The sequence below is a fragment of the Haemaphysalis longicornis genome, unplaced genomic scaffold (genome assembly GCF_048455015.1).
Source record: "Haemaphysalis longicornis isolate Haplotype H1 unplaced genomic scaffold, Haemaphysalis longicornis Haplotype H1 scaffold_12, whole genome shotgun sequence".
Taxonomy (NCBI): Eukaryota; Metazoa; Arthropoda; class Arachnida; order Ixodida; family Ixodidae; genus Haemaphysalis; species Haemaphysalis longicornis.
In genome coordinates this window covers 35,823,312-35,842,970 of record NW_027526225.1, presented here as the reverse complement: position 1 = coordinate 35,842,970, position 19,659 = coordinate 35,823,312, and the positions used below count along the sequence as shown (strand labels likewise).

Below are 19,659 nucleotides of genomic sequence, written 5' to 3'. Positions count from 1 at the left end.
TGGAAGTGCCGCATGACTGATCGGCATGCTGAACCCTCTAGGCCGACCAAGGTCATTTTTCGGGAACAGGCGGCGTTGGTACGGAGCGCTTACGCTGCGCAGATTGATCCACCAGAGTGGCTGCATCTTTTGGATGCGTGCGTTTGCTTGCCTGAGTTTGGAATTGGTGCCGACCTTTGTTAGACTGACGTGCTTACCCTTTGCTGTCTGTTACTGTTTATATTAGACTGACGTGCTTACCCTTTGCTGTCTGTTAGTGTTTATATTGTGTGTCAATTGTCTTGGCTGACTTCTCTCTAAAATTTCCATGTATTAAAAAAAAGTGGGCTTTGTGGCGCAGTGGGTAGAGCACCATGTACATTGCGTTCCGCCCGCAGGGTCGAGGGATCGAAACCATGCGCCGGATAGTATTTTTTTATATAGTGTAGGGGGAGGGGTGCGGACTACGACTACGGACGTCAACGCGGGTGATATCGTGAGTTACTGAAATGCTCTCATTTCAAAGCTTTTTCAATCACTGCCAGATCCCAAAGCGACCTTGGTGTTTTCTCGTTCAAAATGAGGACAACATCGCCAGCTTTAGCGTCGCTTGGAGATGCATTATGTACAGTGTAGGCGGATGGCAGCTTAAGTATGTAGTCTGTACGTCACGTGCTCCAAAGCGCGGCGGCCGCTTCTCTGATGGAGGCGAAAACAAAAACGCCCGTGTGTACGAGATTTCGGCGCACGTTAAAGATCCCCAGGTGGTCAAAATTAATCCGGAGCCCTCCACTACGGCGGCCTCATCGCCTGCGTTGCGTCGGCGCGTTAAACTCCCACAATCAATCATCACGTACTCCAAAGGGATTTAGTATCTCTTTCCTTTGTCGCCAGTGTCCCCGAAATTCTTCTTCTGATGACATCCACCTTCCGGTACAGACAGCAGTCTTCTGCCGATCAAAAAATGGGCTGGAGTTAAGAATTCCTCCTTTAGGGATGCTGAAAAGGTAGTGAGTGGGCGAGATATTACAATGGCCTCAACTTCTATAAGTACAGTGTAGAGTTCACCATAGCCAAAACAATTGGCTCTGAAAACTTTTCTCAGTGATTGCTTGATCGTTCTTGTGTCTTTCCCAAAATCCGCCCCAACAGGCGGCTCGTTCGGCTATGAATTTCCAGTGGATATGGTTTTCTCTAAAATTCACTCATCTCGTATCGTCCTCCAAATAGTTTTCCAATCTTTCGAAGGTCTTTTTAAAGTGAGGCGGTTGTCTGAATATACGGTCTTCCAAATTCCTCTCCCGGCTGTAAAGCGACGGAATGCATTTAAAAGTCTTGCGTGTTGAGACTTCGCACAAGCTCGAGGTGTACTGCTCGCACGACGGCACAAGTAAAGACGGCATCGTAATATTTCTTGGCTGCGTCTCCTTCTCGATGGTACAGTGGTCCAGTAAAGTCAACTCCAATGATAATTGACTGTTCGAATTAGGTGACTCTATTCTTTGGAAGGTGGGCGAAGGGCTCGCTCATTGACTTCGCTGAGTTTCTTGCATGTAGTGCACTCACGGATCACTTTTTTAACAATTTTACGACCTCTGAAGGTCCTACATCGTTCACGTAACTGCACCAACGTATTTCAAACGCCGGCTAAAAAGCGATCGGTGCTCGTTTTCAATTATTTATCTTGTGAATTCGTCGTCTGGAGGAAGTGCGTTTGGGTGTTGCGCGCTGGTCGTGAAGTCGGAATTCTGTAGCCGTCCTCCCACTCTAGTCAAGCGATCCTGATCATGGTAGGGCAAAAATGTGGGGATCACTCGATGGTTCAAATATTGATAATCAAACGCCCATTCTTAAGCTTGTAGAGCGCATGCCACGGAGGCGTTGAAACAGAGACGACCAGACCACGTAGCAAGGCCGGTTTATTCCGAACACCGCGGGGTCTCTATATACTGATGCCAGGGGCGCGCGAGCCCTCCGGCGGGTGAGCGCGCCCGTGGGCCTGCGTCACGCTGCTGCCGCTGGAACTGTGGCTTGCCGCTACAGGGCTCCCCCCGAAGAGAGGAGCTGGTGTGACGCTCTAATGGCCCCAACATACATGGTGGTCACGGGGGTGTGCAGCCACAGTGGGAGGACTCATAGGGTTGATGTCGGCGGCGGTGACGTATGCCGGCTTCAGGCGCTCTAGGGCTATGTTGTCGTGAGAGCCATTGATGCCGATGACATGTTGACGAGTCTCGTTCTACTACAGGGAAAGGGCCAACGTAGTGTGGTTGCAATGGGCGGCGCACGGGTCCGTACCGCACAAACACATGTGTTGCCTGTTCAAGGTCTGGAAGCAGATAAGGTCCTCTGGGTTTTCGTTGCCGTGTAGGCTGCGGTCGAAGGTCAGCGAGGATCAATCAGCGATTTCACGTAGTCCGCGGCGGAAGATGCTTGAGACGGTACCTCGAACAGGTCGGCTGGTAGTCGAAGCTGGGTTCCAAAAACGAGTTCAGCCGAAGAAAACGTTAGGTCAGTTTTGAAGGCGGTGCGTATGCCCAGAAGTGTGAGGGGCAAGCGCTGGACCCACCCTGTTGAGCAGTCGTGTGGTGTGAGCGCGGCCTTAAGTTGGCGGTGAAAGCGTTCGACGAGTCCATTTCTTTGTGGCCGGTACGCTGCCGTACGCAAACGAGTCGTGCCGAGGAGGTGAAGGAGCTCGGCGAACAAAGCAGACTCGAACTGCCGTCCGCAGTCGGTGACGATGGATGATGGGCATCCGAAGCGCGCTACCCACGTCGACACGAATGCTGACGCTACCGTGGGTGCGGAGATGTCGGGTAGTGGTGTGGCTTCAGGCCAGCGTGTGAATCGGTCCACACAAGTCAGTAGGTAGCGGTAGCCTTGGCAAAGGGTCAAGGGACCGACGAGGTCAATGTGCACGACGGCGAAGCGCTCATCAGGTTGTAGGAACGTCTTGGCCGGCGGAACTGGATACCGGTGAACCTTTGCGCGTTGGCATGGTGCACACGCGCGAACCCAGTCGCGAACATCAGCGTTCATTCAAGGCCAGACAAAACGAGCCGCGATGAGTTTCTGCGTGGCTCGAATCCCAGGATGGGCCATGTTGTGCAGGGCATCGAAGAGCTCGCGACGGCAGGTTTTGGGTACCAATGGTCGTGGCTTTCCGGTCAACAAGTCGCAAACCATCTGCTGTTCGTCGAGTGTCATGTTTTCGAGCTGGAGCGCAGTTGCAGATGTGCGAAGACGCAGCAGCTCAGCTCCGTGTCGTCTGCTTGGTCAGCAGCCAGCCAGCGGAGGTCGGGTGCAATTACAAGCGGCGAAGTGGAGGCAATGGCGTCCACGCGGCTTAGAACATCCGCAGCTGTGTTGTCAACACCACTGACATGCTTGATATCCGTCGTGTACTCGGACAGGTAGGCAAGTTGCCGCACTTCTCGTGGCGTGTAATGGGTGTCGGGCCGGCTGATGGCGTACGTCAAGGGTTTGCGGTCAGTGAAGATGGTGAACTGACGACCCTCAAGAAGATGTCGGAAGTGACGCACAGCCAGATACATTGCCAAAAGTTCACGCCCGAAGACACTGTACCGGGTCTGCGGTGGGGTTAGACGTTTTGAGAAGAAGGCCAAGAGCTGCCACGCCCCATTTACGTGCTGTTGGGGGACAGCTCCCACAGCAGAACTCGAGGCGTCCGTGATCAGCGCGAGTGGATGGCCTGGATTTGGGTGAGCGAGGAGAGCGGCGTTTTCCAGCGCACGTTTTATGGCATGAAAGGCTGCCTCAGCACTTGCGTTCCAGTCCAATTCAGGGGTGGAGCGCTTCCCGGAAAGCAGGCGGTCGAGAGGCTCAAGCAGAGTGGCGCAGTTCCTGATAAAGCGACGGTAGTTTACCAGACCCAGGAACTGGTGACGCTTGGTGACCGACGTTGGAGTTGGGAGGTCAAGAATAGCCTGGACCTTGTTGGAGAGGGGCCGAATGCCTGTCGCATCCAGTCGATGTCTCAGAAAGTCGAGGGCGGGAACACCGAACTCGCTGTTCGCTGCGTTGATGACAACGCCATGGGCAGCTAAGCGTTCGAGGAGAATGCGGAGATGGTGAAGATGCTCCTCTAGGGACGTACTTGCTACCAGCAGATCGTCCACGTAAGCATAGACGAAGGGCAGTCCGCGCGTCACTGTATCGATGAAACGCTGAAACGTTGGGCAGCGTTCCTGAGACCGAACGGCATTCGGAGGAACTCGAAAAGGCCGAAAGGTGCTGTTATGGCCGTCTTGTATATGTCCTCCTCAGCTACGGGGATCTGGTGGTACGCCCGTACAAGGTCGATTTTTGAAAATATGGTGGCACCGTGCAGACTGGCAGTGAAATCTTGTATTTTGGGAAGGGGGTACCGATCTGGGATGGTGGAGAGGTTCAAGAATCGGTAGTCGCCACAAGGTCGCCAGTCACCGTTCTTCTTGGGTACCATGTGCAAGGGTGATGCGTAGCGGCTGGAAGAAGGTCGGACGATGCCAAATTCCAGCATGTGCTCGAACTCTGCACGGGCGATCTTGAGTCTGTCGGGAGCGAGATGTCGCGGATGAAAGAAAACGGGTGGTCCGGTAGTGGTGATATGATGACGGACGTCGTGAGTCACAGGCTGAGTTCATTCGGGTGGTGACGTGACGGTGGGGAACTCCTTTAGCAGTGCGGCAAACGGTTCTTCAGCAACTGTAGCGCAGGAAGGCGCTACGTTAGCAGCTGCTGTCGCTACAACGCCTTGAACTGAGAGGAGGGTTTTGGCGTGGGGAAGTCGCCGTCACTTGACGTCGACTAGGAGGCCATGTTTAGTAAGAAAGTCCGCACCAAGGATGGCAGAGCGAACGTCCGCGACCGCGAAAATCCACCGAAAAGTTCTGCGAAGACCAAGGTTCAAAGTCAGGGATCGCTGCGCGAAAACGGGAATGCGCGTGCCGTTCACTGCCTGGAGGTAGAAGACTGCGTTGGAGGTGCGGTCGTGGCGTGAAGCTGGCAAGACGCTGACTTGCGCTCCCGTGTCGACGAGAAACTTTTGTCTGGTGGTGCGATCGACGATGTGAAACAGGCGACATTCTTTAATGGGGCCAGAACCATTCGTCGCCGCTAGCGGTCTGCCGGGCCGTTTCCCGTTTATGAGCACGGCAAGAGGCAGTGGTGAGCGTCTGCGCCGAAACGGCGGTGGTAGACGCATACACCGGGGGCTGATGTAGGGCTGCGTCCACGAACGGCATCACGGCGTCGGGAAGATGAGCGGTCGCGTTGGCGTGACGAGCGAGCAGAATGTGTTGAGCTTTTTCGCCTCGTCGCCGCGACGAGTTGCTCCAGTCGTTCGCACAGGTGATCGACACTGGCAGGCGACGCAGACGCACCTTCGTCGACAGGAGCTGGCGTCGTGCGAGGAGCAGGTGATACTGGCATCGTGGTCACAGCAGCAATAGGTGAAGCTGTGCTGGCTACTTCTATTACCTTGTCGGCCAGGGACGCGAGCGAAGGGAGATCCATGGATGACGCTGTTTCGAGGACCATTTGCACGTTCGCAGGTAGGCGCTGCAGAAAGAGCTCGCGCAGCAATGCGCCGTCCATGGCTTCAGCACGTGCGCCAAGGAGTTGGGTCATGCGCCGCAGGAGTTGGCTCGGTCTGCGGTCGCCGAGCTCTTCGGTGTAAAGTAACTGCTGTAGGCACGTGCGCTCAGATGCTGCTGTACGCTCGAGGAGCGCGGCTTTAAGCTGGTCGTAGGCCGTTGCTGGAGGGTTGCGTATGAAGGAGGCGAGAATGTCCGCAACCTCTTCCGCACCAGTCGCGGGTAGAGATCCTACGACGTAGTGAAACTTGCGTTCTTGGGAGGTGATGCCAGACAGCGCGAGCTGTGACTCGGCCTGGAGGAACCAGATGGCCGGTTTGTGTTCCCAATACGGCAGCAAGTGGGTGGCCAGGGTGGCGATCTCGTTGCCAGCTGCTTGCGGTGCTCGGTGGTTGTGGTCGTTGCTGGACATGCCTCTACAACTTCGCTGGGAGGGATATCACGTCCGGGTCACCAACTGTAGAGCGCATGCCACGGAGGCGTTGAAACAGAGACGACCAGACCACGTAGCAAGGCCGGTTTATTCCGAACGCCGTGGGGTCTCTATCTACTGATGCCAGGGGCGCGCGAGCCCTCTGGCGGGTGAGCGCGCCCGTGGGCCTGCGTCCCGCAGCTGCTGCTGGCACTGTGGCTTGCCGCTACAAACTTTATCAATCCAAACTTTCTTGGCGTTTTGAGTTTCGCATGTGAGTAGGGGTCCAGTTATTTCTCCGCGACGGTTGCAAGAAGTGAGGACAAACCGCATTATCCAAGCCGTGATGTTCAAGACCTTTGTCATGTTGTTGATCTTTGCAAGGTCAAAAAGCTCGGAGCCCTTCTTTTCAGTTACGGGTAAAACTTGGGTTCCTTCTTCTGTGGTTTCCGCATACTGCTCACCGCGAAATGTTCCATTTGGACATTTGTTTCCTTTGAGCAGCCACTCAGATCCTTCCCATCAACGTTTGCTTTTTTGAAATTTTTTAGCCGATATTACCCGCGTTAATAAATCTGGAGGGTTCTGATCTGTCTGCCTGTAACGCCACTGTTCAATATCGGTTAGGGAATGAATCTCACTCACTCTGTTTGCCACGAACGTATTCCACTTTCCTGGGCTCGAGTTCAACCATCCCAGAACTGCAGACGAGTCTGTCCAGAACGAAACTTGGCAGCGGGTACCATACTCCTCCTGTATGGTTCACATCAACCGAACTGCTGTTAGAACCCCAAAACGTTCAAACCTTGGTAGGGTCTGTGTTTCCACGTGGGCGACTCTTGTTTTGGCGACGAGCAGTCTAGTCGTTATATCACCGGTAGTTTCGACTCGCATGTAGACTGCAGGTCCATAAGCTGAGGTGCTTGCATCAGAGAACAAGTGGAAGGTTGTTTCGCTGGATTTATTTGACAGCACAAAGCGGAGTATCTGTATCACGTTAAGAAGGCGAAGGTCTTCGCACTACTTGTGCCATTCGTTTTTTAATTCTTCCGGCAAATTTCAGTCCCAGTTCACCTTCCTGTTCCAAGCCCTCTGAAACAGTACATTGGCCTTCAGTGTGTATGGAGTAGTAAGGCCGTATGAATCGTATATTTTGCCTGTGATTTTCAGCATATTCGTCTTCATGCGCGCAATTGAGGCTACCAGTTGCATAATTTTAGACCTCTCGAACCTGTAGGTACCCTCGTCTGGGTGCCATAACACGCCTAGAACTTTCTTTTTTTGAGAAATTGTGAACTCAACATCAGAGGTAACGTTGTTATCCCCTTCAGCAGCGGTCTTGAGCTGCGGTTCGTTAGTCGTCCACTTTCTAAGGAGCATGCCTGCTTTGCTGATGGCTTTGGCTGCATTTTCACTTAAAAACAAGGATTCTCGGTAGAGTAGGCACCCATAACAAAATCGTCAACATAAAATTGACCTTGCATGGCCTTTCTAAGTTCATCATGCGGACCTGTCGAAGTTTGAAAATGATAGTGTAGCGTGACGCTCAGTAGAAAGGGACTTGAGGTAGCAGCAAAGGGAACACGGTTCATTCTCCAGACAATGTGCTTCGGCAAGGTCGGCGCAGGAGTCGGTGGATGGTCATTACAAAAGTACCGAAGTGCGTCACGGTTGTTCTCTGGCAACAAAATTTGCAAGAATGCTTATTCGATGTCGACTGTCACGGCGACTGTACATCCTGAACTTCAGGAGCAGGGAAAGTACCGAGGGATTTATATTCGGACCAGAGTGTAAAACGTTATTCAGTGAGATTTTACCAGGCGAACTAGATCACGCATCAAACACAATTCGAGTCTCGGTTGTTTCCCTGTCATTGCGGATGACTGCTCGGTGCGGCAGGTAGTAGACTGGACAGGCTGCCTCTTGTGTCATTGCGGGTTCGGTGAAGTTGTTCTCAACATATCCGCGTATTGTCGCATCGTACCGAATGAGAAGCTCTTCGTTTTTCTGAAGACGTCGCGTGAGCTTGGCAAGCCAATCTTTCGGTTCCTTTAAATTGCAACCAAGCTCCGGAGCGTTATCCTTCCAGGGAAGACAAACTTCATACTTGTCATTTTTTTTTTGTATTTTTCTTTTGAATTAAGTGAGAAGTGGATCCTCGACAGATTCTTCATCATTCTGGTTAAGGATACCTAAGCGCTCAACCTGCCAAAAGGCTTGCAGCTGTTGAGACAGTTTTTCGTTGTCGTCACTGCAATTCTGGGCCAATACCTTCATGACTTCAGTGAAAAACACGTCTCGGGTACTCTCCGTGCTTTTTACCGGGCCTTGTAGCGTCCACCCGAAAGACGTCTCAACGGCCGTTAACCCATTTGTAAGCCACCGAATTTTTCCAGTTGTGATTTCCAGTAAAAGTCGGATCCTATGAGTACCTCAATAGTGTCATCTGTTGAGGAATCACCATCATCGGCGAGGCGAAGATCCCGAATGTCCCCTGCCACGCACGAACTAGAAACTGTGAATGGAGTTTCACTGCATACTGTTGGTACCTCGAGGGCTTCGATCAGGATGGCCTCGGTGTCATGCCGGCTTGTAATCAGTTGTAGGCGTCTTAAAGTTTGCTTAGATGGGCCCAAGACTCGGAACGTTTGCACATTCAGAGTCTCCTCTCCGACTTCCTTGCTGCTCAGGTTCTTGGCTGTGTCTTCCGTGACGAACGTTCGTTGACTACCGCCGTCCAGAAGGCAGTGGACAGGTCGTGGCTGAGGGGAGCCACGTGCCAAACCTTTAGCTCTTTGTAGAAGAATGGTATCTTGGGCCTGAGTGACAGCACTGGTTACTTGAATTTATTTCGTGACAAACTGCCTCCGGGTGTCAATTGACGAAGTACCAGCATATTTGGGGTCGCAGAGGGACGTGCATTGTCGGCCTTGGCAGTTCTGACAACGCAGAATTCTCGCGTTCCAACAGTTCTTGTCTCGGTGGAATTTTTCGCAACACTTAAAGCATTGACCACTTCGCCTCAGTATGTTCTTCTTTTCCTCAAGGGTTAACATTTTGTCACACGCAGTAAAGGAGTGTTGATCAGAACTGCAGAAATAACACTTTTCTTTGTCCGTTCCAGAAGTGGTGGTAAAGATGGCTGCTGAAGATACATAGTGGGGTCGCGCCTTGTCGGGGAGTTTCTTCTGGAGTGTTGATCCGTCCGATGCGATTTCTATCGCCTCCTTCCTGCTGCGAACTGCTTTCTTCAAGAAGTGTAGAAGCGCTGACAATGTGCTACCAGTGTCAGGTTCCTCAGGCTTCTGTTGACAGTACCGAAATACAACCTCAGGAGATAGCCGCTTTTCGATAGCCACCCTAAGTAGACCACTGTACTTCTCCTGCTTCACCCCTAGTGCTTCAAGGCTTCTGACGTTTTTTACCAGTTCGCCGTAAAGACGTCGCAGTGCCCCAACGTCTTGCGCTGAATCATCAGCCTGCAGTTGTAGGAGGCGAGTCATGTGGTCGTTGATCGCAAGGTCTTTCCGTCCAAAGCACTCCTCCAGTAGATATACCGCTATCTGGTCGTTAGTTTAATTCAGGGAAAGTCCACTGATAGTATCTTGTGCCTTACCAACTAGGTAGCCTTTAAGATATTTAAACTTGTCAATGGTTGAGAGCTGCGAGTTCCGGTGTATTGTTGTCTCATACTGGCCTTAAAAGGAACGACAGCCTTTAATGGTTCGGTCAAATATGCCTAGTTGCAGTCGAGGGAGCTTGATAGAGGCGCTTGAGTGCACACGAACTGCGCTCAATGGCTCTACGTTGTTCATTGGGCCGTTTGATTCGTGTGGGCGACGAATTTTTGCGATTATTCGGAATAGCTTGGATTTCGTCACACATATGGAAACGTAATACCTTCTGCACCTTCACACTCTCGTTCTAAACTCTGCTCATAAGCGGTGTTTTCATTTTATTTGTCTATGTCTCGAACTGCTGATTCCTTCATCACGAGAACATTCAAAAATCCTTGAAGCACGCCGACAGACGCAGACTGGGAGTCCAACAAAGCGTTGCTGTCACTAATGGTCTTCATCACGTCAGCTCGAAGGGTGGCCCGCTTGCGCTTGTGTCGATCCGTTCTGTGGAGGGATTTGGCGTGGAATCGACTCCGCGTAATTAGGAATGGCGTAGTACACCACTGCGTTGAGGCGGAGGCGGCCTGAGGGTTGAGGGCAACTAGAAGAGTCGGGTCGGGACTAAACACGTTGTAGAAGCGCCATTTGGTGCTTCATTCCTGCAACCTTCTTCTTCAGTGGGCTTCAGGAGAGGTTCCGTCGAGAGTTCAGGGGAATTTTGGAACCAAACTTTTGCAAAAAGACCAGAGTCCAGAGCCCGTCGAAAAGGCGCATCGAACATGATGTATTTATTTGACACCTAGCCAAAAGAAAAGAAGGTGGTGCGTGCGTTCAGGCTAATTTGTTAGGAAACCTGTTGTCCAATATCCGCGTAGATATTTGCCTGATTTGAAGCTACCAACCAGACTATTTTTTCTAACACCCTTGTTTCAGGAGGGAGAGGGTATTTTTGTGGTAGAAAACGAAGTACCTCACAATATGCGGATGATGACCTCCAGGAAACTTTGCATGACTACATTTTATTTCGATGTAACTTGTCACCAATTTCTCCATACTGCAACCTTCAAAAGAAGACAGTTGGCGATAAGGCGGACGTGGCCAGGTTAGTCATTTTACGTTGACGACCTGGTAACTGTTGCAGCCTCAGAACAAAAGTAATACAGATTTGCATTCATGCACAAGAAATAATGCAGGCAGCTTGAATGACTTTGATGAAGTGGATGAAAAGCACAGAGCAAGTCCGGGATTTTCTGTAGTAAGAACGAAGGGGGACAAGCAACGATATAATTTTCCTGCGCTATAAAACTCCTCGAAACAGCTTTGGAACCAGCGAAGGGGACGTTCAGTATCTACATGCGTAACGTAACGGACTTCTTGAAATTGAGAAGTAACACAATGGTGTGCCCTGCGGGTGGCTTCATGCGTTTTTGACCATAATGGGTGCTTAATACTTAGGCACCTCAATAATTGATGTGCTTAATAATGCGTGATTTGGGATTTTCATTTTGTTGGCGTTCGATCGTTGTACAATATTTTCCAAACTATGTGGATTCCTGTGACAATATATTAATAACGCCATTCCTGTGATTCGCAATTCCTGTGGATTCCTGTGACACGTAATAACGCAAATCTACGCGGCATAAGGGATTCTTGTGGAGCTCTTCCAATAACCAGAATACAAATGTTTGTAGTTGGGTGAGTAAAAGTACAGAGATTTTACACCTATTTTCTTCTTTCAGGGGTACAGCCTCGTGTGTACACCCTTTTCGGGTATAATTCTCGATACAAATGTGCTACATTTTATGTACAGGAAGGAGGCAAGTAGAACAACATTCATGAGCTATCTTCAATTTGTTTGTTCGTGTTGCGTGCCATTATAGTTTGGTAGATTTTGCACTCCCTTGCTTGTAATGTCTACTATATTATTGAAGTTCAGTTTTATTTAGCAGACACACAAGCTACAACTATGAATGATCTCCCGGGCTAACATCTGGAAATAGCAGCTTGACAATGACCGTGGAGCCGTTGTGTAGGGCCGCAGTGTTTGCAGTATTCACACAAGACCTAACGGCAAATAAAAGCAGGCAATATAATAATTGAATTCATTAGCTGTAAGATTGCACTTCACTCTAAGCAACATGAAGGTATTAAACGAAAACAAAAAACATTTTCTCAATGCTCTCTCAGTGGCATCCATTAAGGCAATGCATGCTCATTGAAGCATTATTAGGCATTCTGGTGCAATTATCAGTCTACCGTGTTAAAACTGCAAGCGTCAATACATCAAATGTGTGAAAGAAAACACCATAGTATCTACGATGTTTATAGGAAGTTAGAGAAGACATCACAGAAATGCTTATGACAAGCTATATTTTGATCCGAAAAGAATATTGCGTATCGGAAAAGCATTGTACTTTAAAGATTGCGTGCTGTGTTGGGTAAAAAGCAGGAGAAGAACGAAGGAGCAAGTTCTTTGATGCCGAAAGCTGTATCCGTGCCGCAGCAATGATATTTTAGTAAAACGTATCTGTATAAAATTTAAAAAATGAACCAGGTTAATACTCACTGATGTCCAAATCGAATGAGCTAAAATTTTTAAATAAGTCTCGAGTACTTGACATACTGTAAGCGCGTGTTAAATGTCAAAAACTTGTGTTCTGAAGTACAATTGTATCAATTATGTTGATAGAAGGCTGAAGGCTGAATAGAAGCCTGAAATAATGTCACGGGACACCTAGCCGGCCAATTGTCACGGGACAATATTGCACTTCAGGCGCGAATAGAACATATTACAACTGAATTTTTACACTTACCAGCATGAATGGTGTGCACCAGAATGATGTGTCTATGTAACCGACAGGCGTTTGCAATGAGATTGCGCATGAGTATTTGTACAAAAAGTACAAGATAGTGTTATTATAGAATTCAGGTTCGTCAACATGTTCAGTATACCGGTCAGAGGACGAGATACTGTGGCAAAGTGCGAAAACATTGATTTACTCTAGATGGCACCGCTTTCTGATAAACTGGAATAACTATAATACTTTTTTAAATCAGATATTTCATTTTTCTCATTTTATTACCCTGTAGTAAAAAGTCACTGGCAATAAAAATCAGGATACTTCCATTGGTATAAACAAACTAGTTGGGAGTGCGGTGGACTTTTTATATCATATAATAAACACTAAGCAATTGTAATCCCAGGAGGCTGCCATTTCACATCGCTCAATATATAAAGAGAAGAAGACTTTTGGCTACGTATGCATACGAACTGTGTTCCATTCTTTGAGTAACAGGTTATGAATCTTAAAGGGCGATCACCTAATCTGGCAAACAATGGGGGAATATGTTATGACGGAGGAAATGAAATCCTTCGCTGGCTATGCGATGAGCTATATCAATATACCATAAATATTTTCTGCTATACGTTCCATCAACGGCACTAAAGTTGTCTGGATGTATCATGCCTTGAAAAACATACTTGGGATTAAGTAAATGTCTGTTGTTCCTCAGGAAAATGTGGAACTTGGGAAAATTGTTTGTCATCCTTTCTGGCAAACACTTAAAAGAGATATCCGGCCATAGTTGTTGTCGTTTTTGTCACTGGCTTTATGAATGACATGGACCCTGTGTTCCTTCGTAGCTCTATAATGCCTGCCTGATTCGAAAGCCAGATTATGAATATAGGTCCCTACTGAACATTTGAAACCACGATAAGCGGATTTCTTTGCAATTTATCAACATGTAGTGATCGTACGAAATTAGTACTTAGTATACGGCCAAAATAAATGTTTGATTAAAGAAAACTTGTATTTTTACAATAGTATGCGGCGTTGTTTCGTTAGCACAAATCCTAAAAAAAGTCATTCTCTGAAATTGAAATTTAAAGGTCATAACCAAACGGTAAAAATGGTTCAAAACACGAAGCGTGGGCTTTTTAAGAGGCATAGTCATTCGGAGAGGCGGAAGCTTGGTCAAGGCTCAAGCAGAATAGCAGAATGGCTAAAAAGCAACCAAAAGGGAAAAATCAAACACCTTTTGTGAACGACAACGACGATTGAAATACTCAGCTTTCTCATGAAAGGTAAATTCGCTTTAGTTGCGGTTGCGGACTTTGCGTCGTTAGGTTATTCTATTCTTGGATCTCGTCGTCCATAAGTGAGACCCAGAAAGCTTCATTTTTACTCGAAACTGCCTCAAACTGCTTCGAACAAAACTGCTTTAAATGGCGCTATCACAAGGATGTTGACTTCCAAACGTGATGAATCCGTTTTGATTGCGTTCATGGAAAGCGTTTTAGGTGCTTGATATGTATTTCCTTATTACCATTATTTCTTAAAGACCATTGTGCAGTGTTGGCCTTCCTTCACTCGGTTTTTTTGACGGAACGGTCGCTATCAGTGAAGCATAGAAAGTTTCGCTTCAGGAGCAAGTTTCATAACGTCACTTTTTATTCACGGCTAACGAACAAATTCGAGCACAATAATCAAGACTGAGAGATCGACAAGATCTCTACATGAAGCTGTATTATCATGTGTCAATATGCCCACGTGCTTAGTTAAATATCGAGGCAGGCTTGTTCCACCGTCTGTAAAGTATCTTTCAACAGTACATTTGTAAACTTATGCTTCTAATCTACCTACTAACTTTAGACTTTGATGGCATTGTAAGAATAATTGATTGACTGGAAGTTTGCTGGGTCTGCTGAAGTTGTTAATATTAACGCTTAAATATCCAAAAAACTCTCACCTCCCCTCGCGGGAACCCCTGTGTAGATGCAACGCATAGGCGGAGCGGCGAATGGACCCCGTTTTATAGCGCGCATAACGTTGAGGGGACTGCGTAAGCCGGTCCCAGTCGATGACGACGTTGGCGTACTTGTAAAGCGGCGTGGACTCAGACCTAGTTTGAGCCAAGCGTGGATGTTGCTACGCCGGAGAACGGCACACCAGTTATATGCGCAGCGCGCCTATAAGGAAACCGCGGGAGAGTACTGCACATGCGCCGGCCGCAGCGCGTCTGCCGCGGCTATGACGCAACGTGCCGCAGCTATGACGCAACGTGCCGCGCCTATGACGCAACACAATCCAACACAATCCACTTTAATACAATCCAATCCAAATCCAATCCAATCCAAGCCAAGCCAATCCAATCGAATCCAATCCAATGCCCCTCGCGAGAGAGTGTTCGCTATCGGAGAGGAGAGGGGGTGAGCGGCGGAGAGCGCAGCTGGCGCGGCGACGAGAATTGGGGAGGGGTGAACAACGCCGACGACGACGACGACGACGCCGGAGGGACAAGGCGAGTGAATCAGATGCTCTGCATCTAAAAATTACGCCCACCTCCCCTCGCGGGAACCATGTGTAGATGCGACGCATCGTGTTTTTCCCTCGGCGTTTCCGTTGGGTTGATTCTCCCATCGCGCGAAACGTGCCATGAACGCGTACGATGCATTTCCGTCTACTACGGGGTTCCCGCATCCCGTGCATGTCGCTTTCCAGCCTCATCGTCGGTGGTGCTAGCAGTTCTGTTATTGGGCTGGCCCGTGCTTGTTGCGGTTGCGCCGACCATCGCAATAGCGGGCTTGTTAGTCTCCATTCAAAGCAGCGTTGGACATCGGAGCACCGGCGCTGGAACGACGGAGCGGAGCGGCGCAGGTACCGCGTCGTATACCGCCGCATAACGGTGAAGGGAATGAGAGAGAACAGCGCATGCGCATGCGTTAACCGAGAACTAGAGCGTGCCGACGCACAGCTGGCATTGCAAGGAGCGAGCGCTAACCCGCAGATAACGCTGCGGTGAGAGCCGCGGAGAGCGCATGCGCAGCTGGCGCGGACAACGACGACGCCGAATGGATGGAGGGATGCATGCATGCATGGACAAGGCGGGTGAATGAGATGCGTCATATCTAAGATACCACAATTTACACTGGTATCAGTTCGTGTAAAATATATTAACAAGCTTGAAAGACTGAAATTCCTATGGGAACTGGTTGATAGGTAAGAAGGTTCCACTTTGAAATCTGGGTATACGCACCCACCGATCAATTATGAAATCATGTCTCTAACCAGTCTACCAAGAAAGATCGTGGGACATATAATAATTCAGCACCCGACATGTTTTGTGGACTCCTGCTGTTTTTCATACCATATCAACCGGGATATAGAAAGTTGTATTCTTTTGAAACACAGCTATTATCCCTCAATAACGATGTCTTATTCCTTGTCCAGAAGTTTTCGGAAGTAGATCGTATTTATTTATATAATGGAAAGCTCTAGATAAAGTTTTGATCGAAAACCTAACGAAAAGCTTTGATAGAAAACCTAATAAGCTAACATAGACGGAAACCACTTTTTGATAATCTTCACAGTATATGTTCGCTAATGATCGTTGTTTTCTCTTAATTTCAGCTATGTGAGGGGTACACCAAGGATTGGTATTAGGGCCTGCCCTGTTTCTAGTTTGTTTCCTAAATTTCATGACACTAATACCTCATCAATTATTCTTTTTGCTGATCAGTGCATATTTTACCGAGGAGTCATAGTACTAATCACACCGCACTGATCTTCCCCACATCTTGGATTGGTGCACTACATGAGAAATGAGCTTTATTCCAAGTAAATGCGAAGATATGCCCTCTTCATTTCCAGCTGCATCAGTTCCTCCAGCCTATATCTACAGTACTGCACTATCGGTTGTTCCTCTTACTAATATTTTGGTACATTTTAACCTTCTAATTTTACATGAACAAACATGTATTTACTTTATATCACATGCTAACCGCATGCTGGGTCCATTGAAGCGATATTTTAAAGCTGTAACACCGTCCATAAAGCTTCTTTGCACTTCTCTGGTGATATCCAAACTCATATACGCAGCACAAATTAGCTTCCCACGCACTGAAAAACTAACAGGAGCACTTCAAGTGGTCCTGTACTATGCAACTCGTTATAAGCGCCTGTTTGCTGTTACCGTCATACAAAATACGCTAGTGATGTGATAGCTTGCTTCCGAGCCAAAGGTTGCTCATTTTGCTTGCTCCTCAAAATTTATCGCAAAAACACAGATGTTAAAACGCGCTACTACGCCCTCCGACTTACATTTGACGACGCATTGATCTTTCGCACAAGGTTGGAACTATACGTTGTCGCACTGCCGCACAACCGAATTCTTTTATTACCATAATACAATTAGAGTGGAAGCAACTACCAGTAATATTGGCGTTTACAGACTGTTTTGATTAATAAGGTGAGGTTTGAATCATTTGTATTCTCGGAGAAAGGTTACGTATTTCATTCCTTTTTCTCCCTACTTCTGTTAGCGTCGATGTGCTACGTGTTAAACAGGATGTCCAGGTATCATGCACCAAGACCTAAAAAAAGAGCAATGGCGTTACTCGAAGAAAACCTTGTATATAATGTTTTCATTACTGTGGAGAAGCGGACAGAATGTTTCGGGTAATCAGGGTTAATTATTTGTTGTAATTTCTCATTTAACTTGAGAAGTACATTTCGAACCCATATAAAGTGTCAATTAGGCACTTGTGGGTACCCTCGAGAGGCATCTAACTACGGTATTTTCGGCGACGAACTAATTGCGGGCTGATTTATTCTGAATGATAAAGAAACCCCATGCAATAGGAAAAATACCACATGATGGTGCTCTTGCCCGCCTCAAAAAGCAGTGCCCTCAAATAAGCCGATTGAGAGCAAATGCTTCCCCTGTCACCTGCCCGAAGAGACACCGCTCACCTTGATAATGACACGCAAGGAAGGAGCCGCTACAGCATGTTTCGCGAGGTGCGTGTTGTAGATAAGGCACAAACACGGCCGCGATTTCTTGTTTCTTTCTTTTCTTTGTGTAATTATGGGTAACTCAGAGGCAGCCTGTTTGAGGCCATTGCCTTACGAGGTGGGAGGGACCGCCGTCATATGGTATTTTTCATATTTCGAGGAGTTAAAGTCAGGATACATGAGTGCGCATTAAGTTCGTCGCTGACAGGTGCCCAACTAACACTTTATTGGCTAGAAGAGCCCATGTAGAGTTAGACAGCTAATTACAAGTAATTATGAAAGTTTAATTACGAAAAACGCACTGTCCGTTACTCCACTATACTATAAACATTCGGCACTAGGTTTTTTTTTTAGTAATTCTATTGCTCTTTTTTAAAATGTTGGTGCATGAAATCCGGGACTAAATGTATATTTTCACTACAGCGTTGTCTTTTGGAACTCTTTTTCATGGACCATCTGCTCACTAAAGCGTTATCGATTTCATTGCCATATCGTTAGTTTTTCCGTCAATGTTTTTCGAGCGCGTATGTACGAGCTTTGAAGTTTCCGCGGCATTTCTTCGTTTTTGTTTTCTGTTTATTGCCCCGCAGATGCATTGCAAAATTGTAATAGGTTTTGCTTTGATTTCAATTTGCTTTGTACTGATCATGTACGAATACCTTCAGAAATATTCCTGGGACGATGACGCTACGTAGAATCAATAAATGAAGGTCATCGTTGACCCGCTGTGGTGGCTCGGTGGCTAAGGTGTGCTGCTGAGCCCAAGGACGCGGGTTCCATTCCAGGCCCCTACGGCCCCTTTTCTGGAGGAAGGGAAAAGTAAAAAAAAAAAAAAAACGCCCGTGTGGTCTTGCTTTCCGCGCACGTTAGAGGCCTATAGTTCATTCCACAAGCTAGGTGCAGCACTTTGGAGGTTTTATTGTTGTCAACCGCCCACCCCCTCAGGGTACTTAACCAACGCGAAGGAAGCGCGAAAAGGCGCCGGGGCATTGCCGAGAGGGGATAAGGGAATGTCCTTTCAGGACCCCCTTCACGGCGGGTTAGGCATCCTCAGTAGGCGCGCGTTGACAACAGTGTAGCCTCCACAGTGCTGCACCTAGCTTGTGGTATGAACTATATGGGGTGAAAATTAGTCCTCAACCCTCCACCACGGCGCGCCTCATAGCCTGTGGAGCGTCGGCGCGTTAAAGCTTATAATAAATCACATCAATCAATGATCATGTTTGCTTAATGCTGTCCGACAGTTTAATCTTCTGAATGTAACGAAAAGGTCGGCTTTCTCGTTTGGCACAAGGAACAAGGTAACAGGTACATTTTAAGCGTAGTCAGTCACGGTATCCATTTTTCTACAGGCTTTTCGGAAAAAGAATTAGAGATACAAAGCAACTGCTTGACATGTCTTGCTTTGTCTTGTATTCGCTTGTATTGTATACTACTTGTCTTGCATACTGCTTGTCTTGTATTCGCCTAAAGGAAAACCAGTAGCACCAATAAGTGTAAACTTAGGGAGCACACTGATAGAGATGGTCCATTTTGTAAAAATTCTACGAGTGTTTTTTCTTCAGTTTAATGTGCAACGAGCACATTCACTATCTGCAATTAAAAGCGTCACCTGCTGCGTGAATTATTGCTGAAATGAGAGATATTTGTTGAGTAAAGGTGAAGATTTTATTGTGTAACTGCTTAGCATTTTCGTCTTCTTACTGTAGTCTTGTTTGCTGCAAGACGGACGTGTCAAATTTGCCAAAGCTGCATCTATTACAAAAAAAAGCTGTCCGCAACATACCGAACGTTCACTTTTTCATTTTACTGAAAACCTTTTTTTTAAGTATTATCTTCTTTGAGTGTACTGTTTATTTAATTAGAGGCTGTTGATAACCTACAAACGATTGGCACAATGCAATGAAAACGTCTTAGTCTCGCTGGCTAAAAAGCGACAAAATATCCATGTCCTACGAGCACGCCACAACGAGGCATGGATAATTCCGACTGCACATTCCTACTATGTTCAACAATATTTACGGTACACATTGCCTGGTTCGTTAGAAGAGTTAGTTAAAGAAAGTTTTCACCACTTTTGTAATGCAAGCCTCAACATTAGATGGTGTTCTAAGCATAAATTGGGGATTTTGCACTTTTTCTATGATTTTGTTGATGTTGGTGTTGTTTCACTTAAGTTAAAGAGCCTAACTTTTTGTGTCAGCGCATTAAGTGGTAGTATGCTAAACGTTTTTGAACTTGTGCAAAATGTCACGTAT

At 47.5% G+C, this 19,659-nt stretch overlaps 1 long non-coding RNA gene across 1 annotated transcript in view; it reads left to right on the top strand.

Moving 5' to 3' along the window:
- Window positions 1-11,426, top strand: part of LOC144161920 (uncharacterized) — a 94,566-nt gene extending 83,140 nt beyond the window's left edge. The window contains exon 3 of the long non-coding RNA XR_013320531.1: window positions 11,348-11,426. This is a non-coding gene — a long non-coding RNA (uncharacterized LOC144161920). The remainder of the gene's footprint in view (window positions 1-11,347) is intronic.
- Window positions 11,427-19,659: the final 8,233 nt, after the last annotated feature.